Below are 14313 nucleotides of genomic sequence, written 5' to 3' on the forward strand. Positions count from 1 at the left end.
TCCATATTCAACAAAGTTAAATGTGATATTTGTGATTAAACCTTTGTGACCTTTCCAAAGGTCTTTCCACAATATCGCTTGATTATGAACTCCAAAAATATATAAAAAGTCTGATATATCCCTATTTATAATACATTTACTGTGACTTTAAATACGTTGACAATAAAACATGATCAAATAATTCGACAATATTATCCAATCACATAGGATACCTTCATTATTTTTTATTGTGTCTTTAGCCTTTCTTGTGTTATTCTTATTTTTAAGTTTATTTATATACTTATGTTACACTGCTACACTTGAATGTATCGCTAATAAATATAAAAACCCGTAGGGCGTATAAATGAATAAATAAATAAACAAGTAGTAAACAGGATCATTCTTGCGAATATAATGATTGTGTCAGAATCTAGTATTGGAGATAAAACTAATCGAGCGCTCTTAGTTTAAATCCACTATCCAGACCGGGATGTTATTCTATAATTTTATTATTATTATTAATATGGGTAATTTAAATAGCGTCATTTTTGTAATATAATACTTACTAATATATATATATAGGTACACGATTCAAATTTGTAAAACCCGTACGTCATTTTAAAAGATTAACATATTTTCATAATTCAGCGAGTATAAGAACAATTTTACCGTCGAATAATTTATTTATTTAGTTGAAAAACATTTTATCGCGGTTGATTAACGAAGTCAAACAGAAAGTCTCCGCTAGGTACGATAATCGCCATAAATACATTTTCTTAAATTCGAAGGAAGTAGGTAATCGGAAGACGCCGACGAGTAGGTAGCGCGCCGCCACCGTATCTCGGCTTCGCTCGTCGCATTTATTCCTAAAATTAATAAAACCATTTTCGCGAAAATAAAATTCGGTTGATAAACAAGCAAACGATAAAAGTGGCGCCCTAAATGGCGTCAGCTTCCGGGAAAATGAGATCTTCAAAACACAACTGTCCCCACCCTCCCCTCCCCGCCGACAAACGAGATTTGTAAAGGATCTCTTCAGGCTGCGGTCGCCGGCGAGGAGGTCTCGCGTCTCCCTCCCGCGCGGCGCCGGGGCGCGCGGGCGAGCGAGACGCGCGCCCTCCCGCGGTCGCTGCGGGAACGGACGATCCCGGTGATAATAAATCAAGTGTCGGGAAACAGCGCGGGCGGGTTACGGGAAAGCAGACCTTAGGGCGCCGCGGGCCCGCCCCGCGCGACGCCGGGGTCCGCCAGTAGAGCGCCAGACCCCGCCGCCGCCGCCTGCGCCCGCCGCGCGTCCCGATGGCACGACATCACGAGAACTTTATTTCGTTTTAAAATCGGAGACGTCTTGCGGCGAACTTCCCACCCCTTCTGGTCGAGTTTTCGTAAAAGTTTTTTTGCCGTTCCGACAAATTGTGATAAATTAGAAATAGTGACAATGTCGACATTTCTCGCCTGAGGCGGGTCGGAGAGCCGAAGGTGCCAGGGTCCGGAGTCAGGAGCCAGGAGCAGCAGCGGGAGAGTGGCGGCCGCCGCCGTCACCAGCTGTCACCATATTTTCCGACGGAAATAAAGTAAGTACCTTCACGTGCACTTCCGGTTTGCTTACCTGGCACCTGTCTGTCATGAAAAATCGTTTCTAGTTTGCAATAATAGAGTTTAAGCAAATGACATTGGGCAATAAAAAAACTATATTTTTTAAAACTAATTTTAATATTATCTATCATTTTGTAACTTAATGATCTGATCTTCAATTTTTAATACATAATTTAATGAAAGGCGCTACGTACAAAAGTTAGAGAGCAACTTAAAAAAATATTTAGGTGGGATAAGAAATAAGTCTCAGTATTTTCATTTTCCATAAAATTCTTGTTGTGTTAAAGAATTGTATACTGAAATTGTTTCTGCTGATTTTTGAAAATGATTTACCTAGCCGTTTTTTTACAAAGTACATATTACTTAAGTACCTACCTACCGATACATTTTTGTGTCCTGTCTTAAAAAAATCGATTTAACTCGGGTCTTACCGCATTTTAAAGTTTTTTCCCTACAACAATAATAAATCATTATATCAACTTAAGAAATGAATTGTCTACCGCCTGTACGATTAAAAAGACCTACCTAATCAGATCATTAAAAAATGAATATAACTATAAAACCCCCCTAAAAAATATGCGATAAATACTTAATAACGTTGCACTGAAAATTTTTTTATATTTTTATTTGTAGGTTCTATTATTAAAATTTAACCAATAGACAAACATATGTATATGAATAAAACAGTAAAACAATAAAAAACACTTTTTATTCTTCCGCATATGAGTTTACTACAATTTACACAACTAGTTTTGGATATACAATACACAGTGCTCTCCTTCACCGGGTGAAAATATGAAATTACTCAAACTCAAATACAATAATTATCTACTCAAATATAAAGTGATTTAAATTATTTTAATACTAAAAATGTTGCACAAAGTTAACGCAGAATAAATAAACAATATGAGTAAAACAGCTTTAAGAATTGCAAACAAAATCAATCAAAATAATCTGTAATTCTCCTTCTACGTTTTGATTATTATTTATGAAACATCGTACGTTCATTAATTTTGTGAGTTATCAAAATTGCGATAAACCATAAAGAAATAATAGATTATTAGCTTTTTGAAATGCCTTATCTTTTCCTGAAATTCCATTCAGGATGACATTATCCGAATATTTTTATAATGAAGAATCTAGTGTTTTTATAAAAAAACTATTTTATTTAAATAAGCCAAAACAAATGTTCCCTTAAATTTTGTCTGATTTTTGTGACAATTTTTTTTTTTCGTCCTAGTTTATACAATTTTTTCTTCTTTTAGGCTAACAGGTGTCCATGATTTGCGAAATGATAATATGTAAATTATGACGATTTAGGTTAGTACATATATATTGTGTATACTTTATTTGCGCTATGTTTAAAATGATTTTTTACTAAAGAATATGAATAGATTTATTAATATTACAAAAGATATGGTATTTAAAAACACTCATTCCGCTCGGCTTAGTGTCTGAACTAAATTTTGTCGGGAACACAATTCATTGGTCCTTTACCTAATTTATAAGTAACGAAAATTACTGAATATTTTCAATTTATTTCATATAAATATTAGACGCTTAAAAATTAGAATTGATTATAACTATTTAAAAGTGAAGATGGTCTAACGGCGGCTTTACTGGCTATTATAAGAAGACATTCTTACAAAACTTCAAAAAAAAGATCAGCGAAAACAACACATATGACGTGTGTTTTCAAGATTTCTGTTGGGAATGATTTTACGTAAGAACACACAAAGTTTTTAATCTAAGAACATAGTGCGAAGAAAATAGTTTTACTTGCTAAAAACAACCAACAGTCAACGATTCCAGTAGTATTATGACAGTCAAATATATATGTGACAATAATAATAATGACAGCACCTTTGAGCTAACAGCTGGAGAAGTATGAGGGGATGATTAGTGGTCGGGGATGTGATCAATAGACCCAATGGAGCAGTCCGCAGACGATACAGAGCAGCTAGAGATGTAATGTGATCAGCAGGCCTAGAAGAGCAACCCGCAGACGGTACAGAGCAGTTAGAGATATAATGTGATCAGCAGGCCTAAAGGAGCAGCCAGAAGCTAACGCCTAGAGTGCGAGGACACGAACGGACAGCGCTAATTAAATGAAGCACGACACGCCAATTGTCTCGATTGTTCTAATGTCTGCCGAGGGACATTTAAATAGTTATTTGCGCAATTTAAACTAGGGACAAAATTCATGTATTATAACAGTCATAAAAAACGGAAATTTAAAAAAAGGTACAGAAAAATTACAACGATTTTTCCATTAAAAGAAAAATTTCGCGTTCTTATGGTTCGGAAATATTTTCGTTTGGAGGCATTTTTAGCGCCTAAACCGAAAACAATCATGCTGGAAAATGGGAAATAAGTTGTAGTAAAGCCGGGTTCGAACCTCAGACCTTTAATCCGGCGTCCGCGACATTACTAGGGAACCACAACTCAAGTTGTTTATAGAGATGAGCCGATTATTCAATACGTAATTGTCGGGCTCCATTCCCGGGAAAGTAAACATGAAATATTAATTTGAAAGGTGGATTTACACTACAATATTTTTTTGTCTGGAGTGTCATCTGAGGCGAAAGACTTGCCTTCATGTAACAAATGCGTTTGGTTTACCGATGCAGTTCCCTTTGCACCATCGATTGCGGATAAGGGCGTGATGATGATTTCTAAGTGTTCTGGTACCTATGTTTTTATTCAGTCGTAATGTTTTGTCCAGCTTCATAGACTAGCGGGTCTGTAATCTCTATGTGGATCTTTCATGAGAACTTAAATATAAAAAGAGCATTATGCAGATGGTGCAGGTAGTAGAAGTTGGAGTGGAGTTTAAATGTATTTGCAATACTCTATTTCAGTACAATAAATAAATAAAAAAAGGCGTCTCCGCTGTGTAATGTCTCTGTAACTCTCGCTTAACGTTCTCCGGTGAGATCCCGAAAAATTAATGTGATTTTTCTCAAGCCTGGGTGTTCTGTTTTTTCCACCATAATTGAATCCACCGCCAAAAATCAATCATCTAAATGTCAAGATACTAAATAACAATAACTTTCATAACCTCCTTATCCATATCCCCTCTAAATAGAGGCTTACGGATTAACTAATCCATTAAAAAAAAAAACTTCAAAATTCGTGTCAAAATTTTATTTAATAATGTATCTATAATGTCGAAAAAGATTCTTCATTATAAAGTTTGATTGCGGATTTCTTGAGACAGGATTTGTGGTAACCCAGGTAGAAGCTTCTTCTATATTTTTGTCAATCCAGTCCAGTCGGAAACTGACCTTTCGTTGTTATTATTTTTTCGTCCTTAATTTTATCAAGCAACATTATACTCGTAGATACATACATTCAGCTCAGTTCAGTGCTGGAAATCGGCGTTTATTATAGTGAAAAATACAATTTGTTCTGTTTGCAAAACAACAAAAGGATACAATTAAGAAAAATTCGGTATAATACAATGATGTGAAATTAAATTATTAGCAAATACATAAGACACTGTCTATCCTCACTGGGTAAAGTAAAAGCCTCTTTTGAGGTAGGGAGCATTTATTTATTTTTATATATTACAGCATAATATTTAGTTTTAGTAACGTCTAACGATGATTCAAATATGGAAATCTTATAAAAGATTAAACAATATTAAAAAGTATGAAAACCTTTCAATAAGTGAACTTATTTACAAACACATTCGTCGTTCATCCAAAATATAATACCATCATCATCGGCTAATGGTGTATAGGGCACTGCATTGGTACACCAATCGCTGGGTAACTTGATCATTTTTGCAACAGGAAGGTAAAATGATCATCCTTTCGCTTCAGATACCAATCTAGGGACAAGGAAATATTCTAATGTAAAAATACCTTTTTAAATAAATATTTAAATCAACCATGCCGGATCGAACCCGATACCTATTGCATGACCACTACACCACGAGGCCGACGAAAATATAATTTAAAAAAAAAAAAAAAAAAAAAAGAAATATTGGCGTTCTTATGATTTACCCAAATATTTAATTTTGAGGGCCATTTTCAACGAGTTGTAAATAACTCACTATTAGAAAATGGAATCGAGTTGGGGTAGAGTGGGATTCGAACCGCGGACCTTCGGTCCGTGAGTCCGAGACACTAGCCACAGGACCACAACCCGATTTGTACCTAAATATGCAAACCATAACTATAATGTCAGCCTTAATTTTTTTTTACCAGTAAACAGTAAACTATAAACGGATTATAAATTTCTGCACCTCAAAGGATAAACCCCGGGAGTCATATTGACCGAAATATTAAAGAAACAAGATGTGATTTCCAAAACATCATAATTTTTTTAACCAAGTTAGATAATTTCAGTCAATAATGAACTTTCAATACAAAATAATGATTTTTTTGCTAATAATAATGCATATTAAAATAGCGTATCTGGGACTACTGATGTTTTTTGTACTAAAACAAAGTGGACCTGATATTTTTATTTCAACTTAAAAAAGCATTTTAATGACGAAAGTGGACTCCTGTGTTTTATTACAACAGCATGCTATGATTTGCTGTTGTTTTCTCAAAATAATAAATTTTAAAAATCGAATAAAATATATAATATAACTTTCCGGGCGGTCCTCGAATTAGATTTAAATTGACATTATTTTGTCAGTATATTACCATTATGACAATAGCTTGTTGGGATCACACCGAGCTTGTTACTCGGTACTAAACCACTGTACGTGTAGGTACTGTACAGTACTGTACACTGCACCGAGTACTTACCTACATATGTACTAGTTTACTAGTATAGGTCCTATCATACATCATGTACTCGGGTCGCTTCAAGCCACTTGCACTTGCGAGATCGTTATGCGAGATGATTATGCGTAAATAGAATAGACAAAATCGAGGTCTCGTATTCCCATTTTCCGCACCCCAAAACTTTAGCGATTTAAAAAAAAAGAAAGTTTGTCAGAAATATATTTTCCGTTTCGGCAAGTTTTACTTTTTCCAAATATCATATCATATTTGTATACCGTAGCGTACGTTCGAAGACGCCAGATAAAACATGGCGCTTTTAAGGATTTTTGCATGGTCCAGGTTCCCATATCAAAAAAATCAACAAAACATAACATAAACGGGGACACGCCAATGGCGGATATGGTAGGCAACCTTATGTTGCAAGAGGGCCAAATACTTTATGGCCAAATGTTATAACAGTAGGTACCTTAAATATTTGTGTAGAAAAAATTTTGTTTTAAAAGTAAAACGTTAGTTATTTATTCGACGTTTAATGTAGTTAATAAAATAAATGAGGTTTTTTTAACTGCATCTGATTTTGTTGTCTTTTTTTACATAAGATTGAATATTTTGAAGTAGAGACGCGTAGTATTTCGTCTAATGTGAGTCTGATCTACTGAGAATAGTGTTTGTTTTTTCGGTAATTCAGAATAGAAAAAGTTTTCTCACAAACGTATATACTATAAAACATACGTACTTATTTATTTGCTAAGCAAACCTTTTTAACTCCTTGTAGTTTTCAGTAGGTAAACTCCCATAAAAAAGTATTTATTATCCGTATCCACTGCCATGAGGTTTTCTTAAATCCCAATTTTACATGAGATCTTTTTGGAATCTCCAAAACGTTTTCTAATTCACTTTAAAGATGTTATAATGCATAAATATATCAATCTAAAAATCCGCAAGCAACTTGCCAAGACATATGTATGGAGCATATTGATGTACGGTTGTGAAACATGGTGCCTTACCGAAAGAGATTAAAAAAGACTAGAGGCCTTCGAGATGAGTTGCTACAGAAAAATATTAGGAATTTCCTGGAGAGACCACATCACTAATGATGGAAGACGAAATGCAGGACTTTGTGCAAACCAATCCCCAGGATTGAGACTGTGAAGAAGGGTGCATTATTAATTCGAGTATTTTGCCAAACAAAATTCACACCATATTCTAATACTGCTTGTTTGCAATCTAAAAAATGTTTTTTTCAATCGATAGGTATGCAACTCCGTCGCGAATGATATCGTCCATCGTGTGCCCCGTGCGTTGCGGCGAACACCTCGCGGGTCGCACGACGGGACTCTCGAGGGCCGCTGGTTGCCGACCGCTGTTCTAGTGCTATAATCCAGGAATACGTGTGTATGAAGGAAATTCAGGCCGCATATCCTCTTAAGTTCTAGGAGTTGGCACTAGACTAATTTAGAAATGCTCCAATATTCCATATTCTTATATGATCTGCCATTGGCTAATTTAAGTGATTAATTTTCGCATAGTATCGTATTTACCATTCTGATCATGTTTGAAGATGGTCGATATGGGACATCCTGGAGAGAGAAGATTATATTTAATGTAAAAAAAGTAGTATATAAATTGTGAAAGAACAAGTAAATAAATATTGCATAATCTTGACATATTATATCAGGATATCCTAAACGGATCAAATCATGTACTTGTCTACAAATATTTGGACCCTACCCGATGCTGTTTTATCAGTCAAAAGATGTATATTTTAATCGGAAATAAATAAATATTTTACCGAACCGAAGAATCCCGCTACGAATGAAATAAATACTTCTCAATCAAGTTAATATTGCACTAAACGTTCAAGATTGAGGAATTAATTGGTAGACGATACGATGTTATTAGTTAGTATGGATCTACCACATATATATTATATTATTATTTGGTGTAGTAGCGATGCGGGTTGCGGCCCGACCGCCGCGCCGGAGGGTGGGCAGGAGGGGGGGGGGGGCGATACGCGATGGAGACATAACGATTTGGTTATGGAGCAATTGATTTGATTATTAGTTTATTGGCTGTAGCGAGGATGTCGCCAGTCACATCATGTTTATGCGGTATAAATATACTAATCATGCACTTTATTAGTGGCCCTGAGTACCTACAGTAGCGAGTCAGTAGTTAGCGCAGTAGGCAGTAGCCGGTACCCGGCGGGGCACCCAGTCCTAGATGCAGTGACCGGTCAATTAGAGGAATGTCTTCGGAATCTTAGTTAATTAGCGTTACATTTATCCGAATTACACAGTACTACCGTGTACAGTGATACCGAGTTCCTACAACAAATTACACAGTACTACCGTGTACAGTGATACCGAGTTCCTACAACATGAGACAATGAGACAATATCTTTGCCATAAAACCGAGGAGGTAGGCAAGTAATGCGATGAATTAACTGCGGATGGTCAGTTTGAAAATTGTATTTAAACTAATTACAACAGTTCAACAGAATTCGGTGGACGGCAAATAAAATAATAAAAAATTTATTAACATAAGTATATGCAATAATAAAACAGTAATTTTAGATCGGTAAAGAGGAAACTAGTATCTACTGGAGTGCCCTAAGGCTCAGTATTTGGACCACTCCTCTCCTATGCACTGAAGATACAGAGAACGTTGTCAAAGAATATAGATTGTGGTGTCACTTTAATGAAGATGATATACAGATTTATTTTTATTTCAACCAGACGAGAAGAGTACATAGGTATGTTTGTTGACTAAATATTGATGGATGTATTAACAAAATAGAAAACTGGATGCCCGAAAATAGACTAAAATTAAACACACCGAAAACGAAAAAAACAAAACAATTAGAGACAAATAAGTATTATACCTGTAACACAATCAGCGCAATGGTGAACGCGCATTTGTGGTCACAAGCCCTATGGCATGAAATGCTTTTCCAGTAAAAGCGTGAAACTGGGAGAGTGAAGGAAACAAACTTAAAACCAACCTGCTTTGAAAATAATTTGTATAAATCGGTAGCATGCGATGAAAAAATAAATTATTTAAAAAAATAGTTATTTAAATTTTAAGTCAAAGTAAAATCGATATTCATAGTCATCAAGGTCAACCTTTAAAGTATATTACGAAATAAAAGTTATCGTTTTTTTCGGTTGATCTTTAAATGGATGAAATTATAGAAGAGAGTCAGTCATGACTCGGGATTGAGTTACAAAATGGGCAATAACACAAATTGTATATGATGTGCAGATGACGCAGCTATAAAAACTGAATCTGAGGATGACCTACAAAAAATTCTAAATAAATTACATTTAGTATCACAAAGGCTAAACATGTCAACATAAGTCAGCAAAACAAAAAGTTTACAGTATCCAGGTAATATATAAGTTGTAAGTTGACTATTGACAACAAGCCAGTGGAACAGGTCGTGAGGGAGAAGAAATTTCAAGTCACGGTGGTTTGTACGGTGAAGTACTAGAACAGGTCGACGAATTCTCAACTGAGTCGAGGTGTCTAAGAAACGTAATATGGAGAAATATGCGTACTGATAGTAAGGGTGAATATACAAGGCATGTGTGAGACCCATCATGAAGTATGGTGTGTAAACGCGGGTTGACACTGTTCGCACCAAAGGGCTACTCAGAACTGCTAAAATGAAGGTCTAAAGGTTCATTACTGGCAAAACGCTCCGAGCTCTAATCCGTGAAACGATAATTAGAGATACGCGTGAAATAGAGGATATTGTACGATGGAGCAGATCCAGACGAAGATACTGGAGAGACCATGTGGACAGAATAAGCAGCGACAGACTTAAGTACACTGCAGCCGATGAAATCCCATCTAGACAACGTCCGCCTGGAAGACCACTAAAGAGAAGGAGGAACAGTTGGACCTCATAATCTCAGGAGAATAACTAGTTTTCTGTAATACGGATTTTAGGATCTTTTGAAAGAGGAAGAAACCTATAAACTAATTAAGATAGTGGTGACAAGGACAAGGTACCGACATTAAAACGGCTTTCATATTTTACAATATTTCGAAAGGTTAAAAGTACCAAAAAATCCGTATTTGTATGAAGACATGAGACAACGTTTGAAACTCATAACTAAATAAGGAATAAGACAGCTGAATTTGTGGTCCATTATTAAAAATATTAGTTTCTTGTACGGAGGCTCCAGGCTCGATTCCAGACAAGATAAAGTGTGTTTTGTACTTTCTGTAACATTACTTAGGCACTTTCTGTAACATTACTTAGGCACTATGACCCGATAAAACGCAAAAAAACACAGTGTTCTGATAAACTTGTATTTTCCTGCAAGTCGACGAGTAAGAGCAGTACGATAAAATGTATAAGCGCAATAAGTTCAATTGAGATATAAATACAAATAAGAGCAAAAAAAAAAAATGGTTAGTGGAAAGAATAGCAAATCACAAAAAGCTGTTCCGACACTCGGTACTCGGTACTTGTATACATTATCTTATTACGCCGTCCCACGCCGAATCAGTCTTGACACATTCTGTAACCATTAACGCGTTCAATTTCATTATCTCCCATATTAACTTACTTACGAGACTAGATCTGGGCTGTAGTTCCGAGCACTGGACCAAGATTACCTCCCACATTCCTCGCGGCTCCAACCTATCGCCACTTCACCGTTACGTGAATTTATTGCCAAGGTACGAGTAAACGAGTATCTACATATTTTTTTTGATTGTCATAGTATAAATGATGTTTAATTAATTAATGTTATAATTAAATCAAATAAATAAAACAACTTTGTTTTTAACCACTAATTTTTATTTTTCACCGACCGGTTTCAAAGCAAACAAGCTTCTTTGTCAAGGTTTACGTAACTAATGAATTGATTCCTTTTTATTTTATTTCTATCATGTTCACTAAATACTACACGTGGACCCAATAAATCAAGTGTTTTTTTTCTTACACTGGTGGTAATCTGATATCATTATTTTCGAAGTAACTCCACTTCTACTTCGGGTAAATTATAAAATATGGAAATCTCCATAATAAATAACTTTTTAGCAATAAATTCTAACTTCTAGCCACGCAGTCTAAAAAGTTCACGCTCTAACTTATATTACGGCCCATAAAAATATGCAGTATGTAATTTAAAAAATGCCTTAACAGATTTTATTTCAAATCTTAATTTAGTCGGGAGTTATTTTATTTTTTTCCTAAGTATTGCGTACAAGACTAGATCTGTATGCATTACTGCAATATGTATTTTATCTTTGCATAAGGATCCGGTGAGATTGAAATATTAGCATCCATTAGGTTTATTTAAGATTTGTAATCGTGAAAAATGGATTTTCTGTAAATGTTGTTGAAAATTATATTGGCACAAATTTACTCACTTCGCTATATAAAACTGTTGTACAATTTTACTTTAAAATGTGGTTGATATTGTCAAGGGTCGTATTTATGACAAGTAGGTAAGCACCTCGCTTGGTATAAACAATATTTGAATGACTATTTCAAACAATAAAATGAATAACACAGAACACAGCCATTAGAGCGTTACAAATCGAAACAATGATAAGACCATACATGTTCGTAAAGTGAATCAAATTGGGGCGCATAATAAGCTGCATGGTAAAGTGTAGTATCTGCTCCGCGGGGGGCACGGTAATGGTAATTACAAGTAAAAGTGCTCTCTAATAATACACGGGACAATATTTGGAGGGGAGAACCATTATGTTCCGCGGATTGTGAGCGGAGCAAACAGCTAGTAATATCCCATTATTGTAATAGGTGTGGAGAGGCTGCTCTCCGTACCGGCTCTATTGCCAAACAAACTGTTGTGTGTTAGATTCGAGTACCTACCTGCGATACCGCGCCGAGGGGCCGGTTGCTAGCTCCATTGTTCTACTATGGGTGGTTTATTATGCGACCCAATCAACTCCGCACTTCGTGCCCTGCCCTTTGTTCATCGTCGACTGTGGAGAGACAGATCCGATGATAATATTAATGTGTTATAATGTGTCACCTCGGTCGTAATTTTATCGCCATCAAACAATTTTATTCAAATATTGGACGCGTTTTTCCGAAAAATGCCTTTTCAAACCTGCGATCCTTCATTCGCAAAATCCGTCGCCACCGGCTAGGCCACAACGCTAGAACATGACGGGGATGTACCTAGGCTCGAAGTTTACCACATAAAACACAGAAATACATTAGAGACTTAATAGTCTCGTTAAAAATTAGTGGTTAAAAACAAGGTTATTTTATTAAACTAATATTTGGTTTAAAGATTTACAAAGCTGATTTGACCGAAATAAGGTATCAATAAAAGCAACATGGCGACGCGTAGAAAATGGAATCTCGAAAAAATGTTATTTAGACCCGTTTCTTCAATCTCTCGAGTCCTTCTGTTTAGGTCCTGGATCATCTGGTTGGAATTTGCATCAGGTCCAGCGATGGGTGCTTCAGCTCCGAGCCATAATATCAAAGCTAGTAGCTTATCAGAATATATCAGATGACAGTTTCCCGACTCGCTTATTTTTCGCAGATATAATCCCTTCGCTACCTTTCAATACTGCGCCATGTGATTTAAGAGTTTGAGAGAAATTTCCACTCCTGAGCTCTTTAAATTGAATCCACCAGATCAACAAACAAACGCGGGGTTCGTGTAACAATTTCACATTGGAATACGGTCAAAATATATTTGTAAATGAGAATACGTAAATAATTAAAAATACATAAATAAAAGAACAAATCTGTGAATTTCAACCACAGATTAATGCGAGGTCTGGAGATACTGGATCTGCATAAATAAAAGTAATTAAAGTCACTCAAACCCAAAGTAGCCCCGGTTCCACGCGCGCGGTCGCTTCGCTCACATTTTGTCACAAAAAGAAAACTTAGATAAGCCGCATTCGTAAACGCGTATTCGGCATAGAAAAAATCAGAAGATTGGTTGTACGATTATATTATATGTGATGGCCAGCAGAATATACACGTTACAACTGTCCGTACCCCATCGTGCATTGGTTTACTAAATGCAGCGTATATCAACCATATGTTTCATGAATGCGTGGTAATCAGCTTACCGCTTCAGGCGCCAGTCCAGGAGCGTGAAATATTGCAGAGTAGAACCAACTTTTCAATCAATATTTTATGTCGACCTTCTCAGGACCGTGGTAGGCGAACGCCCCAACCACTACACCGCAAGACGGATCCATCTCCACTTGATTTCCTTCCTTAGGATTTTTACCTGAAAGCAGCCATCGAGTCGAAAGCTCTCGTCCAGGATGTTGGTTCTATTTCACAGACAGAACTCTATTCTTGATACGCTAGAACATTCTTTATTTTATTTTACTTCAGCGATTTGTCGGCCTCGTGGTGTAATGGTCAGCGCGTTTGCCTGCCATGCGAGAGGTCTCGGGCTTGATATCCGTCGCGGTTGATATGAAATATTTATTTAAACGGGTGTTTTTACACCAGAATATTTCATAGCCCCTGTACTGGTAGCTGAACCTTAAGACTGATCATCTCACCTTCATGTAAAAAATAATGATCAAGATACGATGCAATTGGTGTACCAATGCAGTGCCCTATGCACCATTTGGGAGTGATGATGATGATTTCTTTATGACTTATAATTAATTTTGAAAAATGCCGTTGTGTTTATGAATCGATGACTACTCTCTGGTAAAAATCCTGAAATATATCTCGAGGAGGTTAGCACTAGTTAGCGCGTTTTCCTGTCACGCCTGAGGTCCGGTGGCCGATCTGTATCCAATAATGATCAAAATGCGCTGCATTTGAAATACCAATGCACTACATGTATCAAAAATATAATTTTTAATATCAACTCTATTACATATTTAGCTCTGAAAGTGCGGTTACCGTGTGATTAGCTAATTATAAAAATTTACACTCTTTCACCAAATAACGTCGATTAATATTCTGCAGCGGATGCTAATTCTATACTTCTTATAGGTACTGTTTAACCGTGAA

The 14313-nt window shown here is 36.1% G+C and overlaps 1 protein-coding gene across 1 annotated transcript in view; it reads left to right on the forward strand.

Moving 5' to 3' along the window:
* Window positions 1–1254: 1254 nt before the first annotated feature.
* Window positions 1255–14313, forward strand: part of Drgx (Dorsal root ganglia homeobox) — a 153173-nt gene continuing 140114 nt past the window's right edge. The window contains exon 1 of the mRNA XM_088230899.1: window positions 1255–1553. The gene's annotated coding sequence lies outside the window, so the exon portion shown is untranslated. The remainder of the gene's footprint in view (window positions 1554–14313) is intronic.

The sequence above is a fragment of the Micrasema longulum genome, unplaced genomic scaffold (genome assembly GCF_059751315.1).
Source record: "Micrasema longulum isolate JH-2025_06_02 unplaced genomic scaffold, ASM5975131v1 h1tg000826l, whole genome shotgun sequence".
Lineage (NCBI taxonomy): Eukaryota > Metazoa > Arthropoda > Insecta > Trichoptera > Brachycentridae > Micrasema > Micrasema longulum.